The 21657-nt window shown below is 36.8% G+C and overlaps 1 pseudogene; it reads left to right on the top strand.

The window, feature by feature from the left end:
• Positions 1-1448: 1448 nt before the first annotated feature.
• LOC150053616 (succinate dehydrogenase assembly factor 4, mitochondrial pseudogene) lies at positions 1449-6014 on the top strand (annotated as a pseudogene).
• The last annotated feature ends 15643 nt before the right edge of the window (positions 6015-21657 follow it).

Below are 21657 nucleotides of genomic sequence, written 5' to 3'. Positions count from 1 at the left end.
CAATAGCTTTGTCTGATCTAATTGGAATTAAATTAGAAGCTGCTTCTCATCTCTCCACATCTGTCTGCTATATTCCCTTGCTATAAATGCTCCTTGTTATTTTAACGGACTCATTTTTATTTTGCATGTACTAGGTATTACTTTCTCCAGGCAAGCTCCTCTAACCACTCTACTCCAAGTTGGACCAATCACAGTTCTGAAATGGCAAGTAATAGCAAATTTCAACTTCCTTTTACCATATGTTTAAACATATAACTGAATAAGCAATTCAGTGAATATTTCTTCAGGAGTTGCTTTCTATATTCTATTTCTTAAAAGATCTAGCCTTTCTTTCTATGTCAATAAACAAAATCTTAATTCACGATACAATTCTCTTTTATTTTTTATCAAAACAGTACAAGAAAAATGCAGTCATTTCTTTAAATTAGAGTTGACACAGATTCCCAAACAACTTTTAAGGATTCAAAATGTTCAGAGATGTCCTTCTCAGGAGACCTCTAAAACTGTGATTATGTGCAATGAGAATGGTATTTATTTGTGGTATCCATCACCTAGAAATAATCCATAACTCTACACATTCTAATTGTTGCCATTTTCTCTGATATATTTCCCTTAATTGATTCTAGAATGGGAAAGACAGATCCAATTAAGGACAATACTGTTGTCACCAAGAAAAAGCAAAGCAAATTATAATTGAAGGGTTGTTAAAGCGCTATTCAATATCCTCTGTTCAGAGTGGTTCAGATGTGAGTAAGCAGAAGTTCCACAAGGGGGGTATGGATAACGTCCATGTCACAGGCCAGGCTGCTGGAAACTGAACTTGACAATGCCACAGTTCTCAAGGACTGAAGGTGGAGTGTGCTCTTCATACACATTGGGGCTTTCTCACTATTGGCTTAGTCTTCATTGTTATCTCATTTCAACTCCTTAAATACTAACTTTCCCCATCTTCCTTCCATATTTCTATAAAGCTAAATTAACATGATGAATACACAGATGCTATAACTGCACTGAGAAAATGATCTCGTCATCGATTGATGGTGATTCTCTATCCTCCATCCTCTTCTCCAACTTTACATAAGTGTGTGTGTGTGAGTGCTCATGTGCTTGCAAGTGCACGTACATTCACATTCACTTATTATATGTCTGATTTTGCCAGTCTCATCAAGTGCTAACTGTCTCACAGAAACGGCCATCTCTAGTTGGCCAGTGAATGAGGATTTTGTGACTCGGGCCAAGAGTCACAAAAGAGATGCAGTTGTTAAATCAAAGATTGAATTCCTAAAGCGCTTGCATATTGAGAATGGCCTATCACTCTCATATGTGGTTTTGAAAGTGTATTAGTCTGTATCTAACACTTGAGATGAGCTCATCTGTAAAGTGGTCTTTAGCTCAGAGCTTTGGCTCAGGTCTGTATTGAACAAGGGCCATTTCAGATGCATCATACTATGTGGACAGCCTTAGTGAGGTCCAGTGATCAACCACATTATCAGGAAGTAGAAGATGGTGTGGGCGAGGCTTGTCCATCTCATGTGTATGTGCACATATCATATGCTTGTTTGTGTGCATTCATTTGTTCATTTCTTTTGAGACAGAGTCTCTCTCTACAATAACCCAAGCTGGCCTGGAACTCACCATCCTTTCTCAGGTGCTCCAGAGTTGAGTTGGGGTTACAGGTATTCCTAACACATGCAGCTAAGCTTGTTCATTTTGTAACAACCCTATCAACAGATCTATTTTAATCTTATCTGAGGACAGGACCTCCAGGGCCACCTGTTGAAGATCCCACAATAATCTTGGAAACTAAGCCTCCAATATACTTTTTGACACCTGGTATGGGTGTCAAATCATATCATTAAAGGTTGAATAAATGATCAAGACCTAACTCTTTTTTTATTATAATTAGTAAAAGGGTTATTTGCCAGATAGAAGGTGCATTAATTCACATACATTGATACCCTTTCACATGTCTTGGTACCCATTTCCCTTCCCCCCCCTCCACACCCCCCACCCGTCTTGGTTTTCCCCCCTTCCCTATCAAATTTCAAATATCCAAATACAAATAAATTCAATATATCAGATAACAAAGTGAGATACTATACCAATATGACATAACCAAGGGACAGCAAAGGAGATGAGAGACAACATAGTACATTAAGGACAACAATCATTCATTATATGGCTTTTGTTTCAATATCCTGGAGGTCCTTTCAATTAGCTTCACATTATATGGCCTTATGTATCAAGATTTTGCTCTATTGCAGATCTCTGCTAGTAGAGCCCAAGGTTTCTACTGATTATGACGAATGAGGGAAACCATTGAGCCAAAGTTCCTTTGAGTCTGGCTTACTTCACTTAATATGATTTTTTCTAAGTCTTTACATTTCCTAACAAATGGGGCGATGTCATTCTTTCTGACAGCAGCATAGAATTCCATTGTGTACAAATACCACAACTTGTTGATCCACTCATCAACTGAGGGACATCTAGGGTGGTTCCATATCTTTGCTATGGTGAATAGTGCTGCAATGAACATTGTTATGCTAGTGGATTTAGTATGTTCTTGTTACTGGATGGTTGGGTAAATGCCAAGTAGTGGAATTGCTGGGTCATAGGGGAGTTCTATGTTTAGCCTTTTGAGGCACTGCCACACTGCTTTCCATAGTGGTTGAACGAGTTTGCACTCCCACCAACAGTGTAGTAGTGATCCCTCCTGGCCACATCCCCTCCAGCATCTGTTGTTATTCGTTTTCCTGATCCTGGCTATTCTAACTGGAGTGAGGTGGAATCTTAGAGTTGTTTTGATTTGCATTTCTTTTATGACCAGAGATGTTGAGCATTTCTTCATGTGTCTATAGGCCATTTTTGTTTCTTCTTCAGAGAAGACTCTCTTTAAGTCTTTGGCCCATTTTTTAATGGGATGGTTGTTACTTTGGAGGTTAGTTTTGGAGTGATTCAATTTTTTGAGTTGTTGATATATTTTAGATATGAGGCCTTTGTCCGTTGTTTGGTTGGTGAAGATCTTCTCCCACTCTGTAGGCTTCCTGATTAGTTTACTAGCTATGTCTTTGCCATACAAAAGCTCAGCAGGTTCATGCAGTCCCACTTATCCAGCCTTTCTCTGATTTGTTGTGATTCTTGGTCCTTATTAAGAAAGTTTCCACGTGTGCCAAGGAGGCCTAGTGTATCTCCTATTCCTTCCTGTAAAGTTTTCAGTGTGTCAGTTTTTACCTCGAGGTCTTTGATCCATTTGGAGTTAATTCTAGTACAGGGTGACAAAGAAGGATCCAACTTTAGTTTTCTGCAGGTGCTTAACCAGTTCTGCCAGCACCACTTGTTGAAGAGGCTGTCTTTCTTCCATTCTATTTTTATGGCTCCCTTGTCAAAGATTAGGTGGCCATAGGTCTGTGGTTTAATATCTGGGTCCTCAGTTCTATTCCATTGGTCTTCAGGCCTGTTCCTGTGCCAGTACCAAGCTGTTTTGAGAATTATAGCTCTGTAATAGAGTCTAAAGTTTGGAATTGAAATTCCTCCTGTGCTGTTCTTTCTGCTAAGAAGTGTTTTTGCTATACGGGGTCTTTTATTATTCCATATGAAATTTTGGATTGCCTCTTCTATTTCTTTAAAGAATGACATTGGGATATTGATGGATATTGCATTGAATTTGTAGATAGCTCTTGGCAAGATTGTCATTTTCACAATGTTGATTCTTCCAATCCAGGAGCATGGGAAGTTTTTCCATTTCCTTAGTTCTGCTTTAATTTCCTTTTTTAGGGTTTTAAAGTTTTCGTCAAAAAGGTCCTTTACATTCCTAGTTAAGCTAATTCCTAGGTACTTTATTTTCTTTGAGGCTATTTGAAAGGAGTTTCTTTCCTGATTATTGCCTCGTTCCTCTCACTGTTGGCGTAAAGGAAGGCAGTTGATTTTTGAGGGTTGATCAAAATACCAACTCCTTTGGGACACAGCAAAGGCAGTACTCAGAGGAAAATTTATAGCGCTGAGTGCCTACAACAACAAGTTGGAAAAATTGCAAACCAACAAGTTAATGTCTCACCTTAAGCTCCTGGAAAAAGAGCAACAAACCAACCCTAATCCCAGTAGAAGAAAGCAAATTATTAAAATCAAAGCAGAATTAAATGATTTGGAATCCAAAAATCTATAGAAAGAATCAACAAAACAAGGAGTTGGTTCTTTGAAAGAATTAACAAAATTGATAAGCCCTTAGCAAATCTTACCAAAAAAAGAAGAGAGCATATCGAAATAAACAAAATCGCAGATGAAAATGGTAATATCACTACAGAAATTACCAAGATCCAGAATATCATGAGGGAATACTTCTCAAATCTTTACACCAACAAATTTGAGAATCTAGAAGAAATGGATGAATTCCTAGCCAATATTAACATACCCACACTGAACCAAGAAGAACTAAGCCAACTCAACAGGCCTATTTCAAGCTCTGAATTAGAAATGGCAATTAGAGAACTTCCACCTAAGAAAAGCCCAGGGCCAGATGGATTCACAGCTGAATTCTATAAGGTCTTCAAAGCAGAGCTCACACCAATACTCCTCAAGCTCTTCAACGAAATTGAAAATGAAGGTTCCTTACCAAACTCATTCTATGGAGCCAGTATAACCCTCATCCCCAAACCAGAGAGAGATTCATCAAAGAAAGAGAACTATAGACCTATATCTTTGATGAACATAGATGCAAAACTTCTCAACAAAATACTGGCCAACCGTCTACAACAACACATCAAAAAAATTATACACTATGATCAAACTGGATTCATCACAGGGAGGCAAAGCTGGTTCAACATATGCAAATCAATTAATATAATTCAACACATCAACAGGAGCAAGGACAAAAATCACATGATTGTCTCAATAGATGCTGAAAAGGCATTTGACAAGATCCAACACCCCTTTATGTTAAAAGCTCTGGAGAAACTAGGAATCCATGGAACATTCCTCAATGTAATAAAGGCTGTGTATGAGAAACCTACTGCTAGTATTACACTTAATGGTGAAAATGTAAAGCCATTCCCTCTAAAATCAGGAAGGAGACAAGGATGCCCACTCTCTCCACTCCTCTTTAACATAGTACTAGAATTCCTAGCCAGTGCAATAAGGCAAGAAGCAAGCATAAAAGGGATCCAAGTAGGGAAAGAGGAAGTAAAACTATCCCTCTTTGCAGATGACATGATTCTGTATTTAAAGAATCCTATAGACTCTACTCCCAAGCTCCTTGAGCTGATTCAAGACCTAACTTCTTATATAGGCAACCTCTTACATAGGTTTATATATCTCCTCCTATGAGACTAATGACATCAGATCAATTAAGGTCTCTATTCAGACCTGTTATAAAATGCCCATGTGGGGGAGGGATTGGAGGCTAGCACCGTAGCTCTTCCGTCTCTCAGCCTTGGCTTGGAGCGAGACAGAGTCACCCCTTCTGTATCATTCTTCGAGAAAAACAAGCTCTTCAGAAGGAGAAAAGCCTAACTCTGTCAAAGAATCCATGAGGAAACCAAAGTTACCAGTTGGCCGTTTTGATGCACCAGAAGATTCCATCTTAGAGAAAGAACAACTGAAAAAATTTCCAGGTGATATTAATCCAGTTACCAAAGAAAAAGGTGGACCCAGAGGCCCAGAACCTACCCGATATGGAGATTGGGAACGAAAAGGACGCTGTATTGATTTTTAAGTCAAATATTCTTTAACTTCTTTTTCATTTATTTACATTTGAATTGTTATTTCCAGTTATTTTCTTTTTTTGTGTATAAGTCATCTAATTTTTATCATGTGTTTAAATGTATATAGAATGGATTTGGAAGAAAATATGCTGCTATAACTAAGAATGGGAAATACTTTTATGTTAGCAAGTTAACTAATAACAAATGTACTGGGGTTTATAAAATATCATTAGAGCTATAAAGCTTCATCATTTTTCAGTTTGATCAGTTGCTTATAAAATGCACATGTAAAGAAAATAATTTTGTGCTGGGAGTGTGGCCTAGCAGTAGAGTACTTGCCTAGTATGCATGAAGCCCTAGGTTCAACTCCATAGTACCACATACACAGAAAAAGCTAGAAGTGGCACTGTGGCTCAAGTGGTAGAGCTCTACCCTTAAGAAAGCTCTAAGAGAGTACCCAGGCCCCAAGTTCAAGCCCCAGGTCTGGCAAAAAAAGAAGAAAGGAAAAAAGAATAAATAAACAAATACAATTAAAATACTTTCATTAAAAGTTCTGCATACAATAATAAAAGTTACTAGTTAAAAATAGTGAACTGAGCACAAAATGACCTGAGACTCTTATCTCCAATTAACCTCTAGAAAATGGGAAGTGGGACTTGGCTCAAGGGTAGGGCAGTAAGCCTTGAGCTGATTAGCTCAGGGACAATGCCCAGGCCCCGGGGTAGGGTGGTAGCCTTGAGCTGAAGAGCTCAGGGAGAGGGCCCAGGCTGAGTTCAAGACCCATGACCCACCCCCCCACCAAAAAAAAAGTGAACTGAATTGAAATGTTTATTAGTTTGTAAAACATAAGATTCAAGTGTAAAGCAAATGTGATAAAAGGAGATAATGAAATGCATCAATTTAGTTTATTTTGATGATTCAAGAGCTATTGTCCATGAGACTCTTACCTCCAATTAACCACCCAAAAGACAGAAGTAGAGCTGTGGTTCAAGTGGTAGAACACCAGCCCTGAGCAAAAATGCTAAAGGACAGCACCCAAGCCTCTAGGGCTTTTTGATAACTGGGTTGAGAAAAGTCCAGATCTGAAATGAAGGGTAAGAACTGCTGGGTTCTGCTTGCATTTTTTGTCTTTCTTTTTTCTCCAGTTGTTTTTGGTGGTTATGGGTTGTGGGTGTTTTTGATCAAGGGTATTGCTATACCATTTTGAGCCACAGTTGCCCTCCCAGTTTTTTGGTTAATTGGAGATTAAAGTCTCCTGGACTTTCCTGCCTGGACTTGATTTGAACCACAATCCTTAGCTCTTTGCCTCCTGAGTAGTTAGGATTACAGGCATGAGCCACCAGCACCCTGCATAAGACATCTTTTATTTCATAAGTTGAACTTACTACCAGCCCTAAAGCTAAACTTTTGAATGATGTAGTAAGAAAAAATTTACAGGTTCTATAGAAGGCAGAAAGGAATGGGCGTGAGATTAATGAAAAGTTCATTGTTTCTGGAGAGGACTAAGGGGATATGTTTTAAAATGAATAAACATTTAAAAGTATCTCTCTAGAAAAAAAATGCCCATGTGAACTCAAGTAATTCATTTCTCTAGGCCTCCATTTCCTAATCTGTGACCTAGACATCCGACCTATAAAACAGAGAGAACTAGGCATGGTAAGTGGAAAGTACCTTCCATAGTATGTGCTACAGTGGAGATTATGTGTGTGTTGACACTGTGGCTTGAACTTTGAACCTGTGGTGCTCTCAATTAGCTTTATCACTCAAGGCTGGCACTCTACCACTTGAGCTGCATCTCTACTTCCAGCTCTTTTGCTGGTTAATTGAAGATAAGAGTATCTTGCATTTGTCTGCTTGGGATGGCTTCAAATCATGATCCTCAAATCTGCATTTCCTGAGTCAGTGCTTTCCAGCAAAACCAGTTTAAGTACCAATTTCATAACCTTCTATTGCAGATGATAATCCAGTTGAGAATTTTATCTATAAATCACAGTGAGGAAGTTTACTTTGAGTCAAATGTTTTTAGTTGTTACTCAAGTCTCAATATTTAAATCTCCACTGGAGAATTACTCCTGAGTTTGGAAAAAAAATCACTAAAGTTAGCACAAAAGCAAGCCAACAAATATTTACTTTAGGAATGTATAGTGAGTCCAAATCCTGAAGATTTTAATTGTATTATGTGCCTCACTTCTCACAATCTTGAAAATTATCAGGACATAGGTTATCATTCTATATTTCAGTAGTAAATTTTGAGGCTCAAAAATACTTTTTTGTCTTTCCTATTCACATTCCAGTAGGTAAGCTTGCCACATCCAAGAGGAACTTCTTTAAAAACATTTCAGAACTACTCAATCCTATTAAGCAAAATCAGGAACTTAATATGACCTCTTGTTGATTCTCTTTAAAGTGTGAGAATCAGTTGAGTGTATGATTCCAGGAGTTCCTACTTTGGATCCAGTGAATGGTGAGCAAAACAATCTACAAACCAAAGGATCATTTATAAGGCGAAATATCATTGCAACCCGTAACTTAAAGTCAGGTTGTACCCTATTTTCCTGGAGAGAAAGTTATAGGCCACAGGCTTCATGTGTCACAGACAGGCTATCAGCAGGATTACTATCAACACCAGGAATGGAGAAAAAAAATGAGGCAGAACTAATGAAACACTTTGCAGAGAAGATCTCAGGAATAAGGCTTCATTCTACTGACAGGTGAGAACAATGCGTTTCTCTGAGGCTGACCTTGAACTTGACTCTCACAGTGAAACAGGACAAAACTGAGAATGTCACACTATCCATCCTATAATTAATCATGTTCTTTAGTTGGTCTTGAAAAGCTTCAGTAATTTTGAAGAAGAGAACACTTCAAATCTTTCCTGTTGCTTGATTGGTATGATTTATTGGAAACAATTCATTCCTTTTGCATTCATTCCGCAATCATTTGCTAAGTATGTACTCAATGCTTGTTGCTTGAGATACAAAACCCAAGATTTTTAGCTATCTTCACAGTGCAATGGGGAAGAGAATCAAGTGGAAAAATGATTTTTAACAAAAACATGCATTTTCCTTTCATGTGGCCTCATGTGAGAATGTCTGTTGATTTTTCAGAGATTCAGGCTTCATATTTTCTCATTGGAAGGAAATGAAAATGTTGTATCTAGCACGAGACAGATAAAACCCAAAGACACTGTAGGGTCTAACTTGCACATTTATCTCTGTCAAGAAATAATAATTTCTGTATCAGTTTGTTACACTAGCTATTTTTGTTTGAAATTAAAAAAAGATGAGTAGTAAAGAAAAAATACATGAATATAAATGGTGGCCAATCAGAGGACCAGAGGAAGGAAAACAGAAGAATTGAAGAAAGAATATATTCTTTTTTTGTATGTATGTGGGTCATGGGGCTTGAACTGGGCCTGAGCACTTCAGCTCTAGCCTACCACCCAACCCCTTGGTCTGGGTGTTGTCCCTGAGCTTTTCAGCTCAAGGCTTGAAGAGGCTACCCTTGAGCCAAGTCTCACTTCCCATTTTCTAGAGATTAATTGGAGATAAGAGTCTCAGGTCCTTTTGTGCCCAGCTGGCTCTGAACCTTTCTCCTCAGATCTCAGCCTCCAGAGTAGCTAGGGTACAGGCGTGAGCCATCAGGCCCAGTGGAAGAATATATTCTAAGTCCATTGCACATGTGTAGGATATAAGTCCAATGTATGTATATTACGCTAGGTCTTATAATAAATTTTTATATAGTACGTAACCTATAGTTTACATAACAGATATAACATATAGAAACATATAAAATGTGCTATATATTATGTATATGCATATAAATATATGATATATATTATATGAAATATCATAATGTACTCTCCCACATTGTACAATTAATAGACACTAATGAAAATGGGAAAAATAAGTAACAAGACCATGTCATATTGTTGAATGGTACTACTAGCAAAAAATAATCAATTTACCATCATATCTAAAACTTCAGGGTTTTCTATAGGTAAGAATCAATTTGTAGCTATTGGGTCTCACAGAGCTAACACTTTCTGACAGACATCCACAAATTACTCAATTAGGAATATCTGCTGATTGAATCAAGAGTGTAATGTAACTTTTTAATTAAGTAAGTAGCTACAACCTTTCCTGGGAGCAAGTGATCTGTATTCTTTATATAATAAACAGGTAGACACATGCTAGTTCCCATGTAGATTTATTTCAACTATATACCCTTTGTGTCTAGCAATGTTCTGCGCAAGACCACTTCAAAACATCCTTGTTTTGACACACCAAGAAGATCCACATTGATATCTTACCACTCTCAAGCCCAGCAAGCCTGGGCAAAACAAAATGTTGAGTGTCTCTTCTGTTACTGAAATAGTAGTCATAAAATGCAGAAAATCCCATCCCAAGCCAACAATGAACGTGACATCTTCCCTTCAAATTCAAAGTTCAAGGCCACATGGAAAATCAAGACTTCTGTCTCTACTTGTCCACTTAGGAAAGTCATTTAAAACAAGTTTTTATTAGGGGTTGAGGCAATGTGCTGAGATGTCAGATCCTGTGCTCCAGTGAGAGGGTCATCATATTCATAGCATAGCTCAAGAAGCAGCTGGGGCTTGGTCCCCTGTTCTGAGGAAGTCTGTACCGACATATTTGGTCAGAGCCAAGACTGGCTCTGAAGAATACCCTTTTTTATTTAAAAAAATTTGTTTGTTCTTTTTCTTTGTTTTGGTTTTTTTTTCCTTTCTTTCTTTTCTTTTTCCACCCCTTTTTTATTTGCATTTTTTAGGTGTTCTGATTTTCTCTTTAGTATCTTACCTACACCTTTTCTTTTTCCCTCTTTCCTTTCCCGCATCCCTCTGTCACTGTGGTTGTTCCTGGAAACAAAGTGACAGCTCTGGGTACAGTCTGAATACAAACAAATGATATCTATATTGATACAGACACCTGCTTTTTAATCTCCTGTCTCAACCCTAGTATTTCTTAAGTAAGAGCCTGCAATAGTGAGGAATCCCCCCGACCTTTTTCTTTTTCTTTTCTTTTGTTGTTGTTGTTGCTGTTGTTTTTGTTTTTTGTTTCTCTGTTTTTCATTCTGTATTGTTTTTTTGGAAGCATATATGCCATGCCCGTAAGTCAAATAACTACCAACCAAGAATACTGTACCCAGCTAAGCTTTTATTCAAAACTGAGGGAACAATAAAAACATTCCATTCCAGGGAAAAGATGTAACATTATGTAGCAACCAAACCAACATTACAGAAAATTCTGAAAGATGTTCTACACATAGAAAACCAACACAAATACAATACAGAGAAAGAAAAGGCACCTAAACATCATACCATCTAAGTACCACAAGAACTGTCAAGACACAGGCCCTAATGAAAGCTTTTAAAAATGGTAGGAACTAATAAATATCTCTCAATCCTAACTCTCAATATCAATGGACTTAACTCTCCCTTAAATGGCATAGACTGTCTAGTTGGATCAAAAAACAAGATCCATTGTTCTGCTGTCTTCAAGAAACACATCTTACCCCCCAAAACAAACATTTTTTGAAAGTGAGAGGTTGGAATAAACTCTATCAAGCTAACGGCCCCCATAAACAGGCTGGAGTTGCCATCCTCATATCAGATAAAATAGACTTCAAACTAAAATTAGTTAGAGAAGACAAGGTTACTAAATACTACTAAAGGGATGTTTCCTCCAGGAGGACAAAACGATCCTAAATATCTACACACCTAATCCCGGAGCTCCAAACTTCATCAAGCAAACTTTACTTTCACTGAAACCATACATAGATCTAAACACAGTGATTGTGGTGACTTTAACACACCACTCTCACCTATGGACAGATCAACAAGGCAAAAACTCAACAGAGAAACCTTAGAATTGTCCTACTATATAGACCAACTAGATCTAACAGACATCGGCAGAATATTCCACCCAGCAACAACACAATATATGTTTTTTTCAGCAGCAAATGGAGCATTTTACAAAATACACCACATCTTAGGCCATAAAACAAACCTGGACAGATTCAGAGACACTGAAATAATTCCCTGCATGCTCTCAGACCACAAGGGCATCAAATTGGAACTGAACACCCATCTCTACCAACGAAAACCCTGTAACTTATGGAGACTGAACAACACATTGTTGAATCACCAATGGGTCATTGAAGAGATCAGAACAGAAAGCCAACAGTTTATGAAATTTAACAATAAGGAGCACACAAAATACCAGCTCCTTTGGGACACGGCAAAGGCAGTACTCAGAGGAAAATTTATAGCTCTGAGTGCCTACAGTAACAAATTGGAAATATCGCAAACCAACAAGTTAATGTGTCACCTTAAGCTCCTGGAAAAAGAGCAACAAACCAACCCTAATCCCAGTAGAAGGAAGCAAATTATTAAAATCAAAGCAGAATTAAATGATTTGGAATCCAAAAAAAAGCTATAGAAAGAATCAACAAAACAAGGAGTTGGTTCTTTGAAATAATTAACAAAACTGACAAACCGTTAGCAAATCTTACCAAAAAAGAAGGGAGCATACCGAAATAAACAAAATCGCAGACAAAAATGGTAATATCACAACAGAAATTACCAAGATCCAGAGTATCATGAGGGAATACTTCTCAAACCTTTACACCAACAAATTTGAGAATCTAGAAGAAATGGATAAATTTCTAGACAATATTAACATACTCACACTGAACCAAGAAGAACTAACCCAACTAAGGCCTATTTCAAGCACTGAAATAGAAATGCAATAAGAGATCTTCCACCTAATGAAAGCCCAGGGCTAGATGGATTCACAAACTGAATTCTATAATGTCTTCAAAACAGAGCTCACACCAATATTCCTCAAGCTCTTCAATGAAATTGAAAAAGAAAGTTCTTTGCCAAACGCATTCTATGAAGCCAGTATAGCCCTCATCCCCAAACCAGACAGAGATTCATCAAAGAAAGAGAACTATAGACCTATTTCTTTGATGAACATCGATGCAAAATCTCTCAACAAAATACTGGCCAACTGTTTACAACAGCTCATCAAAAAAAGTATACACTATGATCAAACAGGATTTATCAAAGGGAGGCAAAGCTGGTTCAACATATGCAAATCAATTAATATAATTCAACACATCAACAGGAGCAAGGACAAAAATCACATGATTGTCTCAATAGATGCTGAAAAGGCATTTAGCAAGATCCAACACCCCTTTATGTTAAAAGCTCTGGAGAAACTAGGAATCCATAGAACATTCCTCACTATAATAAAGGCTGTGTATGACAAACCCACTGCTAGTATTACACTTAATGGTGAAAAGCTAAAGCTATTCCCTCTAAAATCTGGAATGAGACAAGGATGCCCACTCTCTCTACTCCTCTTTAACATAGTAATCGAATTCCTAGCCAGTGCAATAAGGCAAGAAGCAAGCATAAAGTGGATCCAAATAGGGAAAGAGGAAGTAAAACTATCCCTCTTTGCAGATGACATGATTCTGTATTCAAAGAATCCTATAGAATCTACTCTCAAGGTCCTTGAGCTGATTCAAAACTTTGGAAGGGTAGCAGGGTACAAAATTAATCCTCAAAAATTGTTACAGTATCTTACTTTGTTATCTGATATATTGGATATATTGTATTTGGTTATTTGAACTTGGATAGGGAAGGGGGAAAACAAGGTGAGGGGTGGGTGTGGGGGGGAGGGAAATGGGGACCAAAACATGAGAAAGGGTATCAATGTATGTGACTTAATGTAGCTTCTATTTGGCAAATATAATGTAACCCTTCTATTAATTACAATAATAAAATAAATGAGAAAAAAATCAACTGTTTTCCTCTACCCCAACAGTGAGAGGAATGAGGCAACAATAAGGAAAGCAAATGCATTTGCAATAGCCTCAAAGAAAATAAAGTACCTAGGAATTACCTTAACTAAGAATGTAAAGGACCTTTTTGATGAAAACTTTAAAACCCTGAAAAAGGAAATTAAAGCAGAACTAAGGAAATGGAAAAACCTCCCATGCTCCTGGATTGGAAGACTCAACATCATGAAAATGACAATCTTGCCAAGGGCTATCTACAAATTCAATGCAATACCCATCAATGTCATTCTTTAAAGAAATAGAAGAGGCAATCCAAAATTTCATAGGGAATAATAAAAGACCCCATATAGCAAAAACACTTCTTAGCAGAAAGAACAGCGCAGGAGGAATTTTAATACCAAACTTTAGACTCTGTTACAGAGCTATAATAAACAAAACACCTTGGTACTGGCACAAGAACAGGCCTGAAGATCAATGGAATAGAACTGAGGACCCAGATATTAAACCACAGACCTATGGCCACCTAATCTTTGACAAGGGAGCCAAAAAAATAGAATGGAAGAAAGACAGCCTCTTCAACAAGTTGTGCTGGCAGAACTGGTTAAACACCTGCAGAAAACTAAAGTTGGATCCTTCTTTGTCACCCTGTACTAGAATTAACTCCAAATGGATCAAAGACCTTGAGGTAAAAGGTGACACACTGAAAACTTTACAAGAAGGAATAGGAGATACACTAGGTCTCCTTGGCACACGTCAAAACTTTCTTAATGAGGACCAAGTATCACAACAAATCAGAGAAAGGCTGGATAAGTGGGACTGCATTACACTGCAGAGCTTTTGTATTGCAAAGGACATAGCTAGTAAATTAATTAGGAAGCCTACAGAGTGGGAGAAGATTTTCACCAACCAAACAACGGACAAAGGCCTCATATCTAAAATATATCAACAACTCAAAAAATTGAATCACTCCAAAACTAACCTCCAAAGTAACAACCATCCCATTAAAAAATGGGCCAAAGACTTAAAGAGAGTTCTCTGAAGAAGAAACAAAAATGGCCTATAGACACATGAAGAAATGCTCAACATCTCTGGTCATAAAAGAAATGCAAATCAAAACAACTCTAAGATTCCACCTCACTCCAGTTAGAATGGCCAGGATCAGGAAAACTAATAACAGATGCTGGAGGGGATGTGGCCAGGAGGGATAACTACTGTTGGTGGGAGTGCAAACTCCTTCAACCACTATGGAAAGCAGTATGGCAGTGCCTCAAAATGCTAAATCTAGAGCTCCCCTATGACCCAGCAATTCCACTACTTGGCATTTACCCAATTGTCCAGAAACAAGGACATATTAAAGCCACTAGCACAACAATGTTCATTGCAGCACTGTTTACCATAGCAAAGATATGGAAGGAACGTAAATGTCCCTCAGTTGATGAATGGATCAACAAGATGTGGTTTTGGTACACAATGGAATTCTATGCTGCTGTCAGAAAGAACGACATGGCCCCATTTGTTAGGAAATGGAAAGACTTAGAAAAAATCATATCAAGTGAAGTAAGCCAGTCTCAAAGGAACATAGGCTCAATGGTTTCGCTCATTTGTTATAATCAGTAGAAACCTTCTGCTTTTCTAGCAGAGATTTGCAGTAGAGCAAAACCTTGATACATAAGGCCATATGACAGGACCTCTAGGATATAGAAACAAATACCATATAATGAATGTTTTCTATAGTGCTGTCTTCTTGGGCAATGGGCAATTACATGACTGTGTTTGTTTCCTTTGCAGTCATCTCCTTTCTCCCATCCCCTCACTCCCTAGCTTCTTCCTACTAGGAGAGTAAAGGCCACCCAGTCTGCTCTGTGCTCTCTTCCCATCTCAGTGAGACCTTGAGCTCACAGACTGCATGCGGCCACTCTACCCTGTGTGCTAGGTGTGCTTTGTCTCTCATCTATTGTCATTTCACACTCACTACAGTAGGAGGAAATAATTGTATGCAACTTTAATTAAATCATACTATGAAACTATTTTCTTATACTCCACTTTATGCTTTTGGTATTGTTGATCTTTAAAAATTAAATGTTCTTTGTAAATGGATCTATTTTGTATTGCCTTATTAAGACCAAATATTTCTTGTCATCCTATTCTTTATCCTCTACTTTCATGGAATTGTTGCCTTTAGTTAAAACTTTTTTAAACATTGGCTTGTTTTAATCATACTGTAAATTTTGGTTGTGGTCAACTTTGAGTGCAGATGAGCTGTATAATTCTGTTATTCATCACCTGTTGAGTTTGAAACTCAGTTGGAAATATTTAATATAATGGAATGTAAGGAGCATTTCTGCACATGCTTTCTTCTAAGGTGCAGGTTCTTGTCAATGTCTGACTATTAAATGTGGCCATTTCTGAGATGAGATTCTTTTATATGTGTGTGTGTGTGTACATATATATGTATGAAGGTTTCTTTTATATATAATATACATTTATGAAATACTGAAGACCAGTTAGACCATTAATGCACACTTAGTGCAACCTTTTATAATGAGAATGATGCTAAAAGTAAGCCCAAAACCAGTATCATCACTGAAATCAACAATTTCCAATATGTTCATATTTTAATTCACAGTAAAAAAAAGATGTTCCACAACTGGAAACTCATAGTACTTGTGTAAACCGTGGGAGATTTTAAATGTGATATTATTTTGACAATGTTTTAGAGTCACATTTTGTTCTAATCAGAATTTTTATTAAGATATTGAAGCTTTTGGGTTTTTTTGAAACTAGTTTGTCATAATGTGCATAAGCACAGTATTTATTTTATAGGATTACTGTGAATGTGTAGACTTATGTTTACTGCTAAGGGAACAGTTATTTATAAAATAATATTAAATCCGGTATTAGCTGCCTATTTCTGACACTTAATACTCACAGAAATTCATGTTACATTTACCACACTGGTTTGTTTTTAAAGAATCACCCTCATTGTTGAAAGTAAATGTACTCTTAGGGTGCGACTATTAGTGTTCCAATAAGCATGTGATTATATTGAGGCGGTGGTAGCGGGAAGGTAATCTTGATTCCATTGGGAATCTTAGGCTTTCATAAATTTATTGGGAAAATAGTTTTTCCTGTACTGCTGAAGTTTCTTTTTTGTAAACAGTCTCTTTCTAAAAGTAAAAGCATGAAGGAGAACTTGAGGTGTGTATACATTTCCTCAACGACCAGCATTGTATTCGTGAATACTGTGTATCTTTGTGACGAACAGTGTGGACACTTCAGTTTTCAATCTAAAGTAAAATACTTAAAAAAAAAACAAGTTTTTATAAGGTACAGGTAATGAATCTTTAACAAAAGGGTCTAATAAAATGCAGAATTTCGGAACATAATACAAAATGATGTTCAAAATAGCTTACCATACTAAGAACTAGAAAGATCTCACACTGAAGGAAGAGCTATTATAACCATAACAGATAAATACATCAAGATGCTAGTTAGAATTTTCTTACAAGTATATAAATCTTGTTTTCCCCTGTTCCCTATCCAATTTCAAATAACCAAATACAAATATATCCTATATATCAGGTAACAAAGTGAGATACTGTAACAATATGAGATAACCAAGGGACAGCAAAAGAGATGAGAGATAACATAGCACCTTAAGAACAACAATCATTCATTATATGGCTTATGTTTCTATATCCTAGAGATCCTTTCATTTAGCGTCCTACGGGGTTGGGGGGGAGGGAAATGGGGACCAAGACACGTGAAAGAGTATCAATGTATGGGAATTAATGCACCATCTATCTGGCAAATATCATGTAACCCTTGTATTAATTACAATAAAAAATATATGAAAAAGAATATAAATCATCTATAATAAAATTTCACTAAATCCAGGCATCATTAGCTTATACCAGTAATTCTAGCTACTCAGGAAGATAAGATCTAGAGGATTCTGTTTCAAAGCCAGCCCTAACAGAAAAGTAAAGGAGACTCCCTTTCCAATTAAGCAGCAAAATGCTGGACTGAAGACATGGTTCAAGTGGTAAAATTCAAGCCATGCAATCAAGTCAAGCAAGTGTAAGATCCTTAGTTCAAATCATGGTTCTTGCAGATACTTAAAAAGTAACACTAACTCTTACAATATCATAGTAAAGAAGAGCTAGAATACTTACCAATACATTTTATTGAATTAATATTACCCCATGTTTTCTTTTCTTTTTTGATACTGGGGATACCCAGGATGTTGTACTTGCTAGGAAAGCACTGCCACTGAGCTACATCCAGCCCCCAAATTCTTAAATGCAATCACTGTGTAAAACAGTGATAACTAAGCCAATATCTTCATAGAATACAATAGTGAATGATGACATAATTGAGTTACTTTGAGAAATACAAGTTTGGTTTAATATTCTAAACATATATAATAGAATATACTATTTTCTCATGGCAAAATCAACTAGCTGGGGCCAAGAGTTTGGTCCAGTGGTAGAGTGCTTGCCTAGTATGCTCAAAGGGTTTGATTCCTCAGTCCCACATATATAGAAAAAGCTGGAAGTGGTGCTGTGGCTCAAGTGGTAGGGCTCTAGCTTTGAGAAAGGTAAAGGACAGTGCTCAGGCCATAAGTTTCCCAGGACTAGAAAAAAAATACCTGATTGTATGCATAAAAGCATTAAAGCATTTAGCATAATTCAGTATTAACTTAGGAAAATCATTCCCAGAAGTAGTTGCTTAGTAAAGAGAATCTACAGTAAAGCTCACATCTAGCATTGCACTTATTAAAGCCTGGATGCTTCATCCTAAGATCAACACACCTAATCACTCCTGTACAACACAGTTCTCATAATTCTAGGTCTAACCCATGTGTCATAAGGTGACAAAAGAAAACAGAAAACATTCTATTCTGAAGAAAAGAAATAAATAAAATTGTCTGACCCTGCACACAAAAGAAGTTCTGGGCAGCCGAGCACAATGGTTCAGGCCTGTAATCCTAACTACTCAGGAGGCTGAGATCTGAGGATGGAGGTTCAAAGCCAGCCTGGGCACAAAAGGACCTGAGACTCTTATCTCCAATTAACTTCCAGAAAACGGGAAGTGGGCTTGGCTCAAGGGTAGGGCAGTAATCTTGAGCTGAAGAGCTCAGGGACAGTGCCCAGACATAGTTCAAGCTCCATGACCCACCAAAAAAAGTAATCTTTAGGAATATAAATAAATACAAATAGCCCTCAAACTAATAACTTCATTTAGCAAGGTTATATAATACAAGTATACAAACATCAGTTATAATTCCAGATATTATCAGTTATCACATTGGCACTGCGATGAAGAAAAAATAATTTGGCTTACAGTAAAAATTTGATGCAATTATGTGTAAATCTAAAAGAGTTAAAATGTATGAAATGAAAGAAATCAAATCATATTCCTTGATCAGAGAGGAAAAGGAAATACAGTGAGCTCTACCAGATAAAGCCCTAACGCCTAAGTAGTATGTGTTGTATACCACTCCTGTGAAAAGAGACATAAGAAGATAAAACAAGGCTGAGAGTTTGGCCAAGTGGTAGAGTGCTTGCCTAGCATGCATGAAGACCTGGGTTTGATTCCTCAGTACCACATTCATAGAAAAAAAAAATCAGAAGTGGTGCTGTGGCTCAAGTGGTAGAGCTCTAGCATTGAGAAAGCCCAAGGACAGTGCTCAGGCCCTGAATTCAAGCCATAGGACTGGCCAAAAAAAAGAAGGTAGAACAATAGTTATATTAGTTCTCTCCAACTTTGTCTCTAGATTTGACATCACTCGTATTAAAATAAAGTCAGGATTTTTTTTAATTTCTGTTTTAAAAATATTATTTTAAGCGGTGGTACATTCAACAAATGAGCTTATGATTATAATGTATTTTGGTCAATGTCACCACTTTCAACAATCTCATCGAACCCTCCCAACCTATTTTCCTTCACTTTTCATAATTTTGTAGAATATACATTTATTTTTTACTACATTTTCCCATTTCTTCCCTTCATTCATCTATTCCTTCCCCTGACTAACTCTACTCCTTTCAAGTACTCACTTCCTGATGTCTGTGTTGTCAAATTATGATTTTGCCTAAAGAATTACTACTCTGAGTTGTATCTTGAATTTACTGTATTTAAATTATGCAACTGTATATGCTGCAAACCATCCATAGTAGTTAGCTATGTATTTATAAACTAATTCTAGCTTACACGTGTGGAAGAAAATAATATTTTTTCCAAGTCTTTCCATTTTTTTAGCAAATGAAAGAGTATCATCCTTTTCTAATAGATAAATAAAAATTACATTGTATGTATATATGTATGTATATATATATGTATATATGTGTATATATATATACATATATATATATACCATATTTCCCACTGAGGTTCATCTGGGCTGATTTCATACCTTGGTTATGGCAATTTGTACTGTTATGCACATGTTGTCTTGGTAATTTACTTCTATCCTACTTTGTCATCTTTGTGATAAATGTCCAGGAGTAGGATTCTTGGATCATGGAGTAGTTGTATTTTTAGTTTTGGAGGAACCTCCATATTGCTTTCCAAAGTGGATGAACAAGTTTAATTCCCACCAACAGTGTATTAGGATTTCCTTTTCTTTTGTCCGCTCCCATGCCAGCATCTGTCATATTGTTTATATGTGTGATAATGGTCATTCTAACTGCGATGAGGTTGTTGTTTTTAAATATTAAAGAAAATTACACAATTATACTGGAAATGATAATGACTTAGAATATCTAAAACTATTCTACCAAGAAAGAATAAATGGAAAGATATCAATCTAGTTGTTATTTGCATAAAGTAGTCAAGTCTAAGTGCTACTCTTGGTTAGTGTTCTGATGCAGAACTGAGTACACAAGTTATGCTAGAACAACTGGATATCTTTAGGCAAAAATGAAATAATTGGCTATTAATTTAATTAAATAAATAAATAATCTTAGGCTTTAATATATAAAATGAAATATAAAATGTGAAATGATGAAACTTTTAGAATAAAAACACAGGAGAAAATCTTAGTGCTCTAGAACTAGGAAAAGAGATCTTGAATTTAATTCCCAAAGTATACTTTAGAGAAGAAAAATACAGAAAAACTGTACTTTATTAATGTTTAAAATTTTACTCTGCCAGAACGCTTACTAAGAAGATAAAAAATAATTAGACAAAATATATTTCAGGGACTGGGAGTTTGGCCTAGTGGTAGAGTGCTTGGCTAGCATAAACAAAGACCCGGGTTCAATTCCTTGGTATCACATACATAGAAAAAGCCAGAAGTGGTACTGTGGCTCAAGTGGTAGAGCTCTAGCCTTGAGAAAGCCCAAGAACAGTGTTCAGGCCCTGAGTTCAAGCTCTAAGGCTGGCAAAAAAAGAGAAAAATATATTTCAGCCTACATGTTTAATGAAGGGCTGGTTACCAGATCCTAGAAAGAATTCTCAAAACTCAGCAGCACATAAATAAGTAAGCAATAAATAATAAATAGCAAACAGTCCAATTATACTATGAACAAAAGACATGAAGAAACATTCCACCAAAGGAAAGATGCAGTGGCAGATAAGAGCATAAAAGATATTCATAATTGCTTGCCATTAAAGAAATGTCAATTAAAACAACTTAGATTGAATAAAATTTCATACCATTTGTTCCATTTATATAATATTCTGAAATCTATGCAAATAAAGGCTATGTTAGTGGTTATAAGAAGTATAGAAGAAGTAGTGGTGGAAGGCAAATTAGATGACTTCAAAAGGCAATGTGAAGGATGATTTGGGGCACTATATCTTCTGATTCTTGGCTATGCCAGTATCTTAAATGTAATCCTATGCTACAAATTTGCAAGAGGTGATCCCTAGGGAAATGCAGGCATGCTATATTTATCTGGATATTATTCTGTTTTTTGTTGTTGTTCTTCTTTTTTGCTAGTCATAGAGCTTGAACTCTGGGCCTGGATATTGTCCCTGAGCCATTTTGTGCTCAAGGCTAGAGCTCTACCACTTGAATCAAAGCAATACTTCCAGCTTTTTCTGATTAATTTCTTGGAGATAAGAGTCCCTTAGTCTTTCCTGCCTGGACTGACTTCAAACCATGATCCTCAGATCTCAGCCTTCT

The sequence above is a fragment of the Megascapheus bottae genome, chromosome 16 (genome assembly GCF_031878675.1).
Source record: "Megascapheus bottae isolate mThoBot1 chromosome 16, mThoBot2.hap1, whole genome shotgun sequence".
Lineage (NCBI taxonomy): Eukaryota > Metazoa > Chordata > Mammalia > Rodentia > Geomyidae > Megascapheus > Megascapheus bottae.
Note: the sequence above shows the minus strand (reverse complement) of the source record. Positions and strands in the feature narration are given on the sequence as shown.